Genomic DNA, 17,095 nt, shown 5'->3' with positions numbered 1-17,095 from the left:
TTCCAGTAGCACCTTAGAGACCAACTAAGTTTGTTATTGGTATGAGCTTTCGTGTGCATGCACAATTTTTTTTTTTGTTTCGACTGGTGGTAGTGTTCGCCTAAGTGCAAATATGAAATCTGTCAAGCATCATTTATAGGCAACGTGAGTTGCTCTCAATGGAACTAATACAGTAACAAAGGTTATTTAATACCCTACTTTCCCCTTAAAGAGCGCAGGTTAGTTTATGTTTGTTGCCCAGTGTTCCACTCAGGCAGTTTACAAGATTTTCAGATTAGTAGATTGTATTATAGTAGTTAACGTTTGGAAATAACGTGGCCATAAATAATAATAATATTTCATTTCCATTTCTATACACCTTCTCAAGATACATCAATCACATAGCTAATGTGCTTCTGCTCTGGTGCTCTATGTGTCCTCTGATGGAGACTTCTGAAAGCAGGTTTCCTTGTCCAGTTCACTGTCAGGAATAGCTCCACAGACACATTGCTTCGCATGTGCTGAGCTGTCCCTCCACTGGAAAGCCGCTGGCTTTTCCCATGGAAATAGCAGAGTAGCTGCAGCAAAAATGGATCTTGAATCTTTTAGGCAGCTGCGTACCTCTGTTCCCTTCGAGGCACTCAATATTTCATTTGCATTATCACCAGGTTTGATTCAACAATGGTTGGCATTCACTACTAGCTGCTGCTTTAAAAAAAAAAAATTACGAAGAATTTCTTCCCCCGCTTCCTTTGTATAAAATTGGCAGTGCCAGCTTGCATGGTTAAGTACAGCTTGTCTGTCTTAGATTCACAAGGGGCAAAATGCACTCTAGCCAACATAAAACAAATGGTTTTGCAGATAAAAGGCGGTCTCTGTGCAGTAAATGCAGAAAGGTGAATGTCAACTCCCTGCTTCCAGAAGAACTGTGATTTCAATATGAACCCTTCCATTTCTGCATCAGTTCAAGTGACTTCAGTGTTGGCACTATTTATAGAATACTGCTTTACAGTTCTATTAGCATATTTCCCCCCTCTAAGGATCTACGTGACTAACCCAAGCAACAGACTCGCCTGTTTGAGTCTGTACAAAAAGGTCTGTGTGAAACCATTCTTGAGAGGAGTTTTATAGCTTATAACTCACTGGAAACAACTGCCAGTTTCCAATGTGACAAGAGTAAATCTCAAGAGTATGCCTGTGGGTTTCTACAAATATAATGGGGAAAGAGTTTCACTAGTACTGCTTAGTTAAATAGTGCTATGGCCAACCTGGGGCCCCTGCAAACACCCTTTTTGTAGTGCATTCCTGATGCTTTGTGCTTATGATGGTATAGGGGTGGTTATATACAGTCGCACTGTTGGTGCCAGCAAAAGTTTCAGGATGCATATCCTGCTTTGTTTTCAATCACGTCCTGTAGCTTCTTTCTTAAGCCCTGTAACTTTTCTTATCAGAAACATTCCAGGGGTGGTGGGAGTGGGGGTGGTTTGCCCTGCTTTTGTTGAGCTATAGTGCAAGAGTGCCCCACCAGATGACAAAATGCAATAACAAAGTAGTTATTATTGCAGAGCAACTAATAAAGTGGAATGAGGTGTGGATGGTTCAGTATATATCCACCACTAATGCACTATTATTGCATCATTGCAAAATAGACTCAGGACTCAGCTTTGTTGTTGTTCAGTCGTTCAGTCGTGTCCGACTCTTCGTGACCCCATGGACCAGAGCACACCAGGCACCCCTATCCTCCACTGCCTCCCACAGTTTGGCCAAACTCATGCCAGTCACTTCGAGAACACTGTCCAACAATCTCGTCCTCTTCTCCTTGTGCCCTCCATCTTTCCCAACATCAGGGTCTTTTCCAGGGAGTCTTCTCTTCTCATGAGGTGGCCAAAGTACTGGAGCCTCAACTTCAGGATCTGTCCTTCCAGTAAGCAGCACTCAGGACTGATTTCTTTAAGGATGGATATGTTTGATCTTCTTGCAGTCCATGGGACTCTCAAGAGTCTCCTCCAGCACCATAATTCAAAAGCATAAATTATTCGGCGATCAGCCTTCTTTATGCTCCAGCTCTCACTTCCATACATTACTACTGGGAAAACCACAGCTTTAACTATACGGACCTTTGTCGGCAAGGTGATGTCTCTGCTTTTTAAGAAGCTGTCTAGGTTTGTCATTGCTTTCCTCCCAAGAAGCATCTTTTAATTTCATGACTGCTGTCACCATCTGCAGTGATCATGGAGCCCAAGAAAGTAAAATCTCTCACTGCCTCCATTTCTTCCCCTTCTATTTGCCAGGAGGTGATGGGACCAGTGGCCATGATCTTAGTTTTTTTGATGTTGAGCTTCAGACCATATTTTGTGCTCTCCTCTTTCACCCTCATTAAAAGGTTCTTCAATTTCTCTTCACTTTCTGCCATCAAGGTTGTGTCATCAGCATATCTGAGGTTGTTGATATTTCTTCCGGCAATCTTAATTCCGGCTTGGGATTCAGCTATACAGCTACAAATAAAACAGTTTAAGTGCATTGTAAAGTGCATTATACAAATGTGGCACTAGATGGCGATGGTGAGCTATGTAAAATGCAATATATTTTCCAAAACTTTTTAAAAAGCATTTTTACAGCATTTTTAAAATATGTGTTTAGATTCCATCTCAGAGCCTGCACCTCTGCAGACTGTCTTCCTTATGTGTCAGTGCTTGAGTTGGCTCCTGGCACTCAAGTCCCCCTTACCATGTTTTTAGGATGGTGTACTGGGAATGTGCCAGGAGTCGTCATGAGCAGCATTTGAAGATGCAAAGTTGTTGTCAATGAGGAGAGGGAGGGAGGTCAGTTGGGGACACTGGGTGGGCCACCCATTGAAGAAAAGATTCTCTTTCCATTACTGATGCACAGTAAAGCTACAGTTGGAGCAAATGCTTGCAAAAGTTTTCATTTTAGTTGCTTGTAAATGTTGACGTTTTTAATTGTTAAATTGCTTTGTGATATTGTGAACCAACCAGATAAATAAATAAAAATTGGTCACTGAAATACACGGGAGTTAGATGTGAGAAATTGTGTAGGACACCCTACCCAGAACTAGCAACCTCCATATAATGTGGACTGCAACTTCCATCATTCTCGACCATTGGCCATACTGGTTGGGGCTGATAGAAGTTATAGCTTGAAAGGTTTCCAAGGGCGCTAGATTAGGGCTGGCTGGTGTAGGATCTATTTCCAGGTTTTCCAGAAAATTGGAAATGTTTCAGCATAATTAACACCAGAATTATAGATGAGTATAAATCCTTATCACATTGAGAAATGTATAGTTGGCAAATAAGTGTGTAAACCCAAGGATTGTGTGCTACTGCCAGAGTGGTATTGCAATTTCTGGTACTCCATTTCTGGCCAGGGCCAACTGAAGATAATGTGATGATGCAACAATGTATGTTGACTCTATTGTTTCATTAGGACATAAATAATCCTTGCAATAAAAATAAGGTGAGGGGGGAACTCAACTGGGATGCCATTTTGTTAATGTGGTGTTCTGTCTTAACAGATTAAAAAAGAAACATAATCTAGTTTCTGTGTGTCGTCGGTTACCTAAATAAATTTAAAATTAACTCACAGTACAGTCTAAAATTGCTCTGGAGCATGCAGGTATATGCAATACTCACCACCAATTGATCATGCTAGGGCAGCTGCAAGCACCTTAGCTTTGTCCCCTGGGAAGACTAATTTCTACCGATCTATGTCTCTTACTGCCTTCCAGATGGTAGCAGGTTTCTTAACAAGCTTTCTAATCTTCCCCCTTTCCCTTTGGGAATTCATTTCAACCTTATCTTGTCACATCTGGTTTTCTCCAAGCTGGTGATTTGCATTAGACATGTCAGATATTGCTACTCCAAGATTTCAGCAACCATCAAGGTCTGTTTCAAATCAAATATGTTCATCTAAGGACAGTTTGCTTGTATATCACACACCATTCATACATTGGGAGTTGGTCAATTCATGCAAGAGCAACTTCACTTACACTGAAATGAAAAACATAAGCATCTTTGTTTTAACCTGAAAGTCCATTAATGTGCTTCACAGAGGCTCTGTGTGGCCTCTGGAGTCTTTTGATTCTGTAAGGTGCAGCTTTTCCTGGCCGCCTGCTCACCTCCATTATGGGGCCTAAAATGAATTAAATGGATTCCCAAGGGAAGAAGAGCTGGTGCAACCATGTGTGGGGACAGGGGCGTAGCAAGGTAAATTGGTATCCAGGGGCAAAAAAAATTTGTCACCCCCCCCCCGAGGCGTAGGAAGGTCAGGTGGTACCCGGTGTAGAAAATTGCTTGTCACTCCCCCATTGACCCCCCCCCCCCGCAAAAATGGTTTTACGTTATTTCATATTTTCTTACAAAGGAATAATAACAATTAATAATAAAAAACTTTTATTTATATCCTGCCCTCCCCGGCCAAAGTCGGGCTCAGGGTGGTTAACATCAGATACATAACATTGGTGTAAAATCAAACAATAATTAAATTACCTCCTAAAAACATCTCAAAATCAAATTAAAGTCTAATTAGATGGCTTTCCACAGGGTTAGGGTTGGGAACAGTAAGTGCTCCACTGAACTGAAATTTCAGCCTTCATGACATAGGAAAACAGCCAAGTAAACAGCTATTTTGGTGAAGGAGGGTCAAGATATTAACCGATATGCATGAAGTTTCATATATAGCTATATAATCCTTAGTATAGTAAGATAAGACCTTTGGAGCAGGCATTTAAAAAAACACGTTTTTATGAACCGCCCTAGTAGGGCAGTAATTGTTCCTTGATAATTTGTCACCCCCTCTATTATGGAACTTGGGTCGGACCACCCCCTACGCCCCCCCCCTTGCTAAACCCCTGTGTGGGGATGACAGAAACCTGGAGTCTCTGCCACAGATTTTCTGAAGGTTCTGGACCTAGTCCTTTAAGCTAACAGCTTCATAGCATAGGTAGGTCAAGCATTCAGTGACTACAGAACCGAAACGGACATACTAGAAACCTACCATCAAATATCTGGCCATTCACCCCCTAGATATGACTATCAGCCTTCTTTACACCTGCAGGTTTTAGCTTACACATCTCATTTTTCCCCTTTCTCAGACTCACAGAGCCATAAAGTTGGAAGGGATCTTTGAAGTCATCTAGTTCAACCCAGTGCCCAGTGCAGAATTTGCAATGCTGGATGCAACTAGAGTGGGGATTCCCAATTAGTGGTCCCCAGACCCCAGAAGATCTGTGTAACCCACTCAGGGTGTCTGTGGCAAAAACCCATCAATTGTCCAGGAAATCCTGCTTTGGATGGCTGTACTCTCATGTGAGAAAGCAGCACCCCAAAATGCACGAGATCGTGGATGGATGGATGTCTCACGTGAGATTACGGCACCCAAAGGCACAGGTTTTGGGGCACTGTGCTCTTGCACGGGTCATGTGACTCATACGGGAGCATGGCCCAGGTTTGCACTGGACATGTTGGAAGGTGTGGTGGCACAATTCACATTACAAAAACTACCACAGAGACACCAACATTTTCAAACATAGAGGGCCATGGCTTGGCTTTTGAAAAATGGGGGTGGGGGTTGTAGTACTTAGCTAATTGGGAACCACTGAATGAGAGTGAAGTGTAGGTGGGTTCCCATGAAGCAAGACACAGTGAAGAACCGCTGTTGAACTAACAGAACTGGACAACAGGGGCAAAACAACTGTTTATATACATTTCTGAAGGCCGGGACCACTCCCACTCTCAACATGATTGGCTGTCTAAACTCCCAAGCTGTGAATCATAACTCAGAGTTTAAGGGCCAGTGGCAGTGGCCCAAATCCTGAAATGTTCTGTGATTGGGTATCATGTATCAAATCAGAACACAGGGGCGCAGATTCCTTACTCCAGACTCAAGCTCAGGCAAACACAGACCACTGAATATATAACAGAGAGCAGGTAGCCAGCCCAAACCTGCCTGCCTCTTTTCATCCAGTTTAGGAAGTTGTGGATCTGGTCAGCAGCTGCCCCCTCCTCAGTCTCAGTGTTGCCATTGTGGAACTTAGCAGGGGAAGGATGGGGAATAAATAAGAATGTGTTGGCTTTGCCTGTCATTGGCTCTGCTCCATCTATTGTTGGCTTCTCTGGCTTCTGCCCTACCAATCCCAATGGTCCCCAGTCACTGTTGCCGCGGGCAACACTGTCCCCTGTCCCTGTTTCTTTCCTTCCCTCCATCAATAGGAGTATAGCGTCTAGATGAAGGGAAGTAATAGTACCACTATATTCTGCTCTGGTCAGACCTCACCTGGAATACTGTGTCCAGTTCTGGGCACCACAGTTCAAGAAGGATACTGACAAGATGGAACGTGTCCAGAAGAGGGCAACCAAAATGGTCAAAGGCCTGGAAACGATGCCTTATGAGGAACGGCTTAGGGAGCTGGGTATGTTTAGCCTGGAGAAGAGAAGGTTAAGGGGTGATATGATAGCCATGTTCAAATATATAAAAGGATGTCATATAGAGGAGGGTGAAAGGTTGTTTTCTGCTGCTCCAGAGAAGCGAACACGGGGCAATGGATTCAAACTACAAGAAAGAAGATTCCACCTAAACATTAGGAAGAACTTCCTGACAGTGAGAGCTGTTCGGCAGTGGAATTTGCTACCAAGGAGTGTGGTGGAGTCTCCTTCTTTGGAGGTCTTTAAGCAGAGGCTTGACAGCCATCTGTCAGGAATGCTTTGATGGTGTTTCCTACTTGGCAGGGGGTTGGACTGGATAGGCCCTTGTGGTCTTTTCCAACTCTATGATTCTATGATTCATTTGATGTCCTCTGGCATCTCTGCCTCCCAAAGGCTCGCACAGCTGTTTGTTGCAGCAGCCCTGTCTACAAGCTCCTTAAGCAAATGGTGCCTCTGGGGTTGGCCAGGGGGTGCTGGTTGCCAGGAGCTGAGGCGGCTTAGAGACCAGGGGTGGCTGTGGCGGCTGCCTGGAGGACTCCTAAGGAGAGGGGAGAGGAAGAAGAAGATAAAGAGTTTGGATTTGATATCCCACTTTATCACTACCCGAAGGAGTCCCAAAGCGGCTAACATTCTCCTTTCCCTTCCTTCCCCACAACAAACACTCTGTGAGGTGAGTGGGGCTGAGAGACTTCAAAGAAGTGTGAGTAGCCCAAGCAGCTGCATGTGGAGGAGCAGAGACGCAAACTCAGTTCACCAGATTACGAATCTACCACTCTTAACCACTATACCACACTGGCTGAGGGAACAATCCACAAGGGTGGGTGTTTCAAAAAGGGTGAGAGACTGCCAGCTTGGCAGGCAAGGGGTGACATAGCTGGGCTTCTGGGGCCCACTGAAATGCTGCAGAAAGAATGTAGCTGGTCAAGGGAGTCATGGACCCCAAAAGGTTGAAAACTTCAGCCATATGCAAAAAGCTGTTTACATGCTGGATCAGGTATCAGGGGCCTAAGCTGAACTCCTTTCCAAATGCACAGCCGGGTTCAAATGTGACCTATCCTGCACTACTTTCAGTGGGATGCACATTTGGGTTTGCAAATGCTGGTTGAAAGCCAGTGACCTCTAATACTGACATTCAGAAACAATATGATGGTAGCACACATTTGCAGCCTTTGGCTGATTTTCTTGGTTTTGTGGGGCAGCCTAGACTGACTCAGCAATGAAGATTTCCTAGAATACATCAGAGTAGCATGTCTTGCGGAATCCATGCCTTACCTCTAGCTTGGCGTCCTACGCACCCCCACACAGGGCACACACTTTACTAAGCGGGGGAATGATAATATGCTCCAGCAGCAATGAAATCCTTAAAGCCACCAACAGAATTCAAAGGCCTTTGGCTTTGATGCTCTGTGCATAGAAGAATTTCCAAAGCTTTTGGAACTGGACCCTAAAGCAACGGCCACAAGCCAAGGCTCTTCACATTGTGCAGGTTTTTATTATGGGTGGCTTCAGAAGTTCTCAATGGGAGAGATGTGGCCGTTTTTAGAACTGAGGGCTGAATAGGTTTATTGTGGCCTTAAAATGTCTACAGTAATTAGCTACACCCAGGTCAGTGCATCAGCACAAAGAATTCTGGATCTGTACTCAGCCCTTGGGAAGAGTTCAAATGGGTAGATGTGGATGTGTTCACACCATACATTTAAAGTACTCCCCCCCAAAAAATAATAATAATCCTGGAAACCATAAGTGTTAAGGGTGTTGGGAATTACAGCTCTGTGATTAGTAAACTACGATTCCCCAGGAATCTTGACAGGAGGCTTAAAATGTACTTTAAAATATATGGTGTGTATGCAGCCTTTCACTTATTTAATGCTTATGAATTGCTTTGCAGTTTTATTTTGTTTGATTTCAGACCAGCCTTGTTGTACAGCTCAATGTTGCTGCTATCTTTTGGATGGAGCACTGAAATAGCGAAATGGTGACTTGACTAAGCTTACCCTGCGATTTCTTTACTAAGCGATGATCTGAACTCAAAACTCCCAACATTCTGTTAAACCAAACTGCAGCATTTTGTATAGAAACCCAGAAACTTTCCACTACTAGCCTTTCTTGGTTTAGCTCCATGTACGATTCAATTAAACTAGAATACCTAGTTTCAGCAAAGCTACATTTTCTGAAATCCCCAAACTCTAATTGAATTAGTCTGGGTTAGTTGTCTCCTGGTTTTATAGATACTGCACCTGGGGTTTTTGCAGTCCATTTGACTTTCTGTTGCTGACATTTGCACAAAGAAGGATTATTCAGTTCTGAAATTAATGTCATGAGAAACCAAATTGGTAATTAAATTATTTTTGAATTATGGGGAATGCTTTGCTCTGCTAGTATTTTCCGTGTCACATGCTTTGATAAAGGGCCAGTATTTTAAATACAGAAACACACACACACCATTTATAGGGCAGCCGCTCCAACCCTAGGGGGCAGAGGTGTCGTCAGCCCCCTCAATTTTCTTTAGCAGGAGGCTCAGCCCCTCCAAAATTGAGGGGGTGGAGGAGGCCGAACTGTTGAGCTGAGCGTGGCACAGCATCAAATGTAGGCTCCTCCTGAACACGAGAGAGGAGGAGCCACAGCCACTGAAGCTGGGCAAGGCTTCTTCCCAATGGTGTACCTCCTCCTGATGACACACAAAACACGGTGTTGCCCCACCCCCCAAATCTTTGGCTGAAGGCAGCACTTCTGTTATAGAGTGCACCTCTTACCTGGGATCCATTAAACTCAATGGGACTGAGTAGACATGCATAGAATTGGGCTGTGGATGATGAAGAAAGAAAAACTTACCTCCCTTCCACAGCCTCACCTTTTGGGCTGTTTATTTTAAAATATTTATAAGCCTCTTTTCTGGTCAAAGCTTACAACCAACAAAAACTACATGCATTTTTTTTTTAAATCCCTTGACGATTGGTTCATTGGTATCCCTCCAAATGAACTTTACAAGGAAAGACCAAACCGTACCCCTTGACCCCATGGTGCTTTTGCATCCTCTCAGTAGAACAGTTAGCATGTACTAAAGGAGGAGTAGCAGGTTAGATGAGAAAGATGTTGCTGGAGAGGAGTGAGAGGAGCCAGGTTTTGTCTGTCTTTGCATCACGGCCTCTTATCTGAATCTGTGCAAAATCTACAGAGGTTGTGTGCGTGTGTTTGATAGGATCTTCCATATTTTCAAGACTGCTAGCAAACCACAGCCCCCAAACATTTCAATCACCTCAAGACACTCAACTGTGTGATTGTTTTAGGGCTATGGTTCACAGACTCCGAAAGCACTGTCCAGTTCTGGAAGACATTCTCAGTTTATTCGCTTCTGACTTTCAATCTTTCCTCAACCAATGCTGATTAATCATGTGAGAAAGGAGACTGTGCTGATGCCAAGGACTGTCTGATGACTTTAACTAAGAATTGTAAGGCACAACAGCCATTTCTGTCTCAGGAGCAGTTTGGGTTCAGGGCATGTCTGGCTTTGGGGCAGAACAGAGACCGGACAGGATTTGAGGGCTGAGGAACCTTGGACCGGGCAGACATGATCGGAGGCAGATAGTGCAAGCAAGAAGTGAGGCTGTAGCTTAACACCAATGGAAGGTTACCACAATGGATGATGAAAAGTCCTCCATTGAGAGCCAGTGTGGTGTAGTGGTTAAGAGCGGTAGACTCGTAATCTGGGGAACCGAGTTTGTGTCTCCGCTCCTCCACATGCAGCTGCTGGGTGACCTTGGTTGGGCTAGTCACACTTCTTTGAAGTCTCTCAGCCCCACTCACCTCACAGAGTGTTTGTTGTGGGGAGGGAAGGGGAAGGAGAATGTTAGCCGCTTTGAGACTCCTTTGGGTAGTGATAAAGCGGGATATCAAATCCAAACTCCTTCCCTTCTTCTTCTTCTTCTTCTTCTTCTTCTTCTCCTCCTCCTCCTCCTCCTCCTCCTCCTCCTCCTCCTCCTCCTCCTCCTCCTGACTCCTTGTCTTCCAAAGTACTGCAATTTGGAATCTGGTTCTAGGCAGTAAACTACACAGAACTTGTGACCTTCCAGATATTGTTGGATTCCAGCTTCCATCAGCTGCAGCCAGCATTACCCAGTAGCTTTTGCAGAAGTGTCTAGGGATACATTTACCAGCTCAGTTGCTACAGCTCAAGGCTCTTAACCTCAGGGTTGTGGGTTTGAGACCCATGTTGGGTGAAAGATTGCAGGGCATTGGATCACCCTCATTGCAGGGCATTGGATCACCCTCACGATCCCTTCCAACTGTACAAATCTGTGTTTCTATGATTCTATGATTACCATTGGTCAGGGATGATGGAGTCCAGCAACATTCAGAGGGCCACAGGTTCCCCGACCCTATACTATAAATTATCACGGGGTGGTAGCAAATCTAAAGGTAAAGCCAATCATTTCATCCCTGGCTGCTGTTTTTGGCAAGAGGTGGTTGTGGTGATGATAAGGGCTGAGGCTACGTAGATGTCAGTTCATTTACATTCATGCAGGTTTTCAGCTCTGAAAGAAATCAACGCAGTCATCCTAGGAACAATCCTATGCCACTCCTGAGATTTCTTTACCACTGAATCTCAGTGCATTGTAGGAGGAAAAAGAAACATGCTTCTTATCCTAGGCTCTGTTCTCTAAGGACGCTGCGTTACATCATAAGCTTCTTCATATTTTTAAAGGCTTGCTTCTATTCCACTGATCAGATGAATATCTGTGTCGAACTTGCATTTCAGCTTCCCAAAAGTTGGCCTCCTTTAATCCTGGATTAGTGGCTTGATCACAGAACTCTTCCCTTCCCATACTAGAAAGCTCTGCAACTTACCGCATGTGTGAATTTCACTCCTGTACAATGTATAATTTTCACTAATTGTTTTTGCTCTGATTTTTAGACTGTCTTGAAAGGATCTTTGTTTACAGTGATAGCAGAGGGTAATATTTCCAGTACCGGTAACCATGGCAATGAATAATTCTATTCTCAGATTCAGTGCCAGCTGCTGTCGTGTCTTGATGGTAACGCTCAGCTTGTTAATGAGAGACTTTACATGTACTGGAGAGGAAGATTTACGCTGGTCCAAGAATGAGCTTTCTGAAAAGCACATTCTTTTCCTTTTAATTTCTAAAAAAAGAGACATTGAATCTACAACTATTTTTCATTCATAAAAACACTTTTTCTTTAAAATAAAAAATAAAATAAAATAAGAATGCTAAGGCCCTGGGTAGTAATTTTATCATACAATGGCAGCTTTACATTTTAAAACCCATGAGCTTCCCCCCTCCCCCCCCCCCAAGTGAAAGGAAGAACATGTTATGCGCGCTTAGGTATAGGGAAGAGATTTGATTCAGCAGAAAGAATAAAAAATTACAATTTCTAAAACAATATGAGAACTGAAGCACAGCCATCCTTCAAAACCAAACAGTGTTTGCAAAAGCATATACAGTGGTACCCCGGGTTACGCACACCCCATGTTGCGGAAGTGTTTCTGGAGTGCGCGTGACCCACACGCAACCCCCGGATGCGCAGAAGCATTATGCACACTTCGTGCATGCGCAGAATAGCTCAAATCGCACTTCTTCTGGGTTTTTTTTTTTATGCGTTCGTGATACGCACGCCAGCGTTACGTACCGTGACCCGGAACGGATCGCGTACGTAACCCGGGGTACCACTGTATTAGGGAAAGCGTCTTGCAAAAACATGTAATTAGTCAAAACTGTGTACAAAAATGTGTTTCTTGGGAAAATTTTGCCCTAAAATGCTGGTGAATTTTCAGGAGCAGTTAAAAAAAAAAAACATGAAGAAGAAGAAGAAGAAGAGTTTGGATTTGATATCCCGCTTTATCACTACCCGAAGGAGTCTCAAAGAGGCTAACATTCTCCTTTCCCTTCCTCCCCCACAACAAACACTCTGTGAGGTGAGCGGGGCTGAGAGACTTCAAAGAATTGTGACTAGCCCAAGGTCACCCAGCAGCTGCATGTGGAGGAGCGGGGACGCGAACCTGGTTCCCCAGATTACGAGTCTACCGCTCTTAACCACTGCACCACACTGGCTCTCACACGCACACACAAAAATTGCTGCAGAAATGTGAAGTGAATTTAAGACTGGGGAAAAACAGAAACTGATAGAAACAAAACGGACACATCCTTCAATCCCTATTTGCATCATATACCGATACCTCTGTATTTAGAAGTAAGCGGTATTTTGCTCAACTACCTCATGAGCACAAATTGCTTTTCACTAACCCACCCCACCCTCTGCAAAGCAGGCGCTGGACCCAAAAGATCCAAGGCTTGGGTCATCCGTTAATGATGTCCCTGTTCTTTTTGAACACAAAATATGCAGCAAAGTATAGCATGGAAATATAGGCTGTAAAACCTTTAAGATACGCCCTTCCAAGTGAGTACCAAAATTGTCTCCTTTAAAAGTTCCTTCCAAAGTTTCCCTCTACTCCCAACATAGGAAAAGACCACATGCCTGGCAAATTAAAAAATGATTTACTTACAAACTCTCCAAAGGTCAGATTCATATGCTTTTCCATACATCAGTCAAAAAAGTCGCACAGGCAATTAAATGTAGCTTAATTATGAAGTGCTAAAAGTTCCTAAACTGATGGTATAGGAACATGAAAAAGGCTGGTGAAAGTTATGTGACTGAGCTGGAACAACCAGCTCAGACCTTCTCACTCACTGAATTCACAGGTAGACGGGGGTGGGGAGCAAATATTTGATTACCTATTTCCTCCCAAATAAAGGGAAGTGGCATAGCTAATCCTGTCAGCACAGCTTACTCTACGGTCTAAATCCCTTCATGCATTATTTAGACTTAAGCATGTTGGTTTTATGTGGTTGGTTATCCCACAAAATCTCCTCATGGTAATTCTTCTGGCTCAAAGGCAAGTCAGAATCAAACGAGATGATATCTTGGGAGTTGTAAAAGGGTAAAAGAGTATTGGGAAACGATCTATAATGATTTGGAAAAAAATGTTTAAAAGTACATTCCCAAAAAACCTGGAGTCCTTTCTGTTGGGGATAATTCAGGCTCAAATTCCCAGGTGTCAAAAAAGGTTATTTATGCATGCTACTACTGTGGCCCATGTTTTGTTAGCCCAAAAATGGAAAACAAGCGAGGTCCCAACCAAAGAAGAATGGCAAGCCAAGTTGACAGAATATGCGCAGCTTGCAGACTTAACATATAGAATAAGAGAACAAGAAGAACATACGTTTAGAGAAGATTGGAAAATCTTTATTGAATAAATAACTGTGTACAGCTGAAAATGCTGGCAGCATTAAGATAAATTCAACAGGGTAAATAAGTTTTGATGGATGTAAGAATGGAATACTAAATGGTTTAGTTTATGAAAAATATGCAGGGATTTATGTTATGCAAAATGAACCATGGAAGGAGAAGAAGGGAAGTCATTGATATTTTAAGGATGTTAAAATGAGTATGTGTGGCCCCTACCCCACATGTGTCACTACATCACAGAAGAGAGACTCAGAGGGAAAGGTTAGGAGGCTGAATCGGTAGAAGGTTCTAGAGATGAGAATTCAGCCCTCAGATTGAAAAGGGTTCCCTGCTCCTGGCTTAGTTGGGCAAGTCCTTCAAATTTGTTTGGAGGAAATAAGGACTTGCAGGTGAGAATCTGCAGGCAGGGAGAGGCTTGAACATCTCCCTGCCTGCCGGTCTACTCTGAAAACGCCCCCACCTTGCATTTATGTTATGAAGGCAAATGGAGTTGGTGACCCTCATAGTGGCTAATTCAGCCATGAACCAGCTCTTTTGAGGTGCAACTCTCAATTTTATAAAGAGTGAAACTTACCCTTAAGGTACTCATCTTGACTATGATTCCTCCAGCAGTAGAGTTTGCCGGCAGAATATATGCCAGTGATCAGAATCCAATTGCCTTGCACCTATTTCTGTAATGTAAACATCTTGGGAGGAGGGGCTATTTTTAGCACCATGCTCTCAAAGCAAAACTCTGCCTAGAATTCTTTAAAATGAATTTATGTAGCATGACAGCAATGCTTTTAGGAACAGATAGGGGGTAATATGGAGTGTTTCTGCAAAGGTAGCAAGCATACAGGGACTTGATGCTGACATCCTGTTCTGTACTCAGCCACTAATGGAAGCTGGAGCAGAATTAATTGTGATGAAGAGTTAGGCCAGTCCTCCTCTTCTAGTTAAAAGATATTTTCATTTTTCATTTGGGTTTGCAGTTCTATCATAAGCTATTTATAACACACCCTTGTTTCAGTGCAACACTGCTCATGCGTCTCCTCCACCCTCTGCCCAATGAAATGAAGGCAAGCAAGGAAATTTCCATCTGTGCCTTGCAGAAGGATCTCATCCATTATCTGCAACAGTGCTCTGATTTCCCCCTTTTTTTAATCACTGAAGAAATGGGTTTAAATATTTTACAAGATTGACATAATAAATAATTGAACGCTAGTTAAGCATAACTGTAACTCTTGGTGTCTGGCTTCTGTGCCTCTTTTTCCTCTTCTCTGCTTACCACCTGGGAAAACATTTACCGTATATTTGTCCTAATAAATACAAGGTGGTATTCAACTGAGTTTTTACTCAGAGTACATCTGTTGAAATTAATGCGCCTAACTTAGTCAAGGACATTCATTTCAATAGGTCAATTTGGAGAAAAGCCTAGCTGAATACTACCCATTTCTGACTGCTGCTGTAAATCACCTCCTTGCACTCCAGTCTGAGGATGCTTCAAGTACATGAGACGCCATACTTAGAGCCATTTACCCAGGAGCAAACCCCTTTGAAATCAGGGAGCATTACTGAGTAGCCATGCATTGGATTGTGCTATGAAAAAAATAAACCTCACAGGCCTGGGCTGACAGCTGTTATGAAGCAGATTTAATACCATACATCTTGAGGCAGAAAGGTAAAAAAAAAAAAATCAGACTTTTATGCTTCTCTAGTAAACACAGTACAGTGGTACCTCGGTTTAAGAACAGTCCTGTTTACGAATGATTCGATTTACAAACTCCACAAAACCAGAAGTAGTGTCCCGGTTTGCAGACTTTACCTCGGTGGCACCCCTCCTTTCTGGCCCGCCCCTTGCCTCCATGCCGCGGTTAAAAAAGCCGCTGGAAGGGCGGGAGGCCTCATTAGGGAAAGCGCGCCTTTGTTTAAGAACGGTTTCGGTCCCAGGGGACACTGTGTACGTCCGGAACAATGGACCTGGACAGGGTTGGGTCCCAGGTACCATTGCCCGCTGTACAGGTCCGGTCTCCTACAAGGTAGGGTTGGAGGGAGGACTGTTTTGGAAGAGACACCTCGACCAGATCAGAACCAGGACACCTCCGAACAGGGAACTTCAAGCGGAACCAGAGGACAAAGAAATGGGTACTTTGGGATACTCTGTGCCCAGGCCAGGTGGGGAACCAGATGGGTTGCCGGTGACCGAATTACCCCAGCAGGGTGACTTCAGCCCGGAGTCCTCAGTGGTGCCTTCAGCCATGACCCCTTCGGAGCTGGCCTCCCCACTTAGACCGCAGGTACCAGAGGAACCTCCTGGGTCACCCACTCGGGCACAGGAACCACGACGGTCCATGCGGGAGCGGAAAAGGCCAGCACACCTTGATGACTATGTTTATTCCTTTTGTTAGGAAGTTGGGGGGAGGAGTGTTATGTATTGGGTTTAACACATGTTATTATTCTAACCAATCGTAGAAGCGTAGGTGGACGAAAGTTCTAATGGCAAGCACTGTCAACTGTCAACTGCCAACTGCCAACTGGCACTGCTTGCTGGGTCTTTAAGAGTGTGTTCTTGTTTAATATGGGAGTGAGCTGTTGAATAAACGAAGTTGCATTGGGCTTCTGACTTTTCCTGAATATTTAATAGAGAGTGTCATTTTTTAATGGCTATTAGATAAACACAAGGGTGTGTTTTTTAATCAGTTCCAACATTACTAAGTGGGTATTTTCATGTGCTTGTAGCTTAGTTGTGAAATTGATGGTCAACCTGACCTTTCAGGAATGATTTGGGTCTTGCAATAAGGTATGTCTTGAAGTTCAATTGCGAGGACCGATTCTTACAGCCATTTGAGTTGAATTGAAGTTTAATCCTGTCTTTAACAGGTGTGATAGTATCAATAATGTTTCTAGACGACATTCATCATGTCCTGCTTCATCCCACTTCTCAAAGATTTTTCAAGACAGAATAAATCTTCTGTCTTAAAATATTCAGAAGTACATGTATGAGCACTAACGTGCTAAGAAACCTAAAACAATGGTCCTTCCCTGGAATTAATCTTACCTCTTTTGCTATTCAGGAGAGGTGTAACAAGCAATTATGGGTCTCAGCACATGGAGAACGCCACATTTTGAAGATTTTTCATGGTACATTAATCACTACACATATTCACACGTTTATTTTTAAGACAATCTTAATTTGTTTAATATTTACATGTCATTTATCTATTAAAATAATAATAAAAGACAGTAGATTTGCTAGTAATCTAGTATCTTTCTACCATTTTTACTCAACAGGTGAAAAATCCATAAAGGTGGGAAATAAAATAGCGTGTATTGATGAATACTTTTTGTGGTGAGCACTGTTTTTCTTTCGGATAGCGCTGGAGACCAAAATTATAACGAACCATTTTGGATTATTGTTTAAGCTAGGGTTTGCC

Source organism: Lacerta agilis, chromosome 4, assembly GCF_009819535.1.
Source record: "Lacerta agilis isolate rLacAgi1 chromosome 4, rLacAgi1.pri, whole genome shotgun sequence".
Taxonomy (NCBI): domain Eukaryota; kingdom Metazoa; phylum Chordata; class Lepidosauria; order Squamata; family Lacertidae; genus Lacerta; species Lacerta agilis.
Note: the sequence above shows the minus strand (reverse complement) of the source record.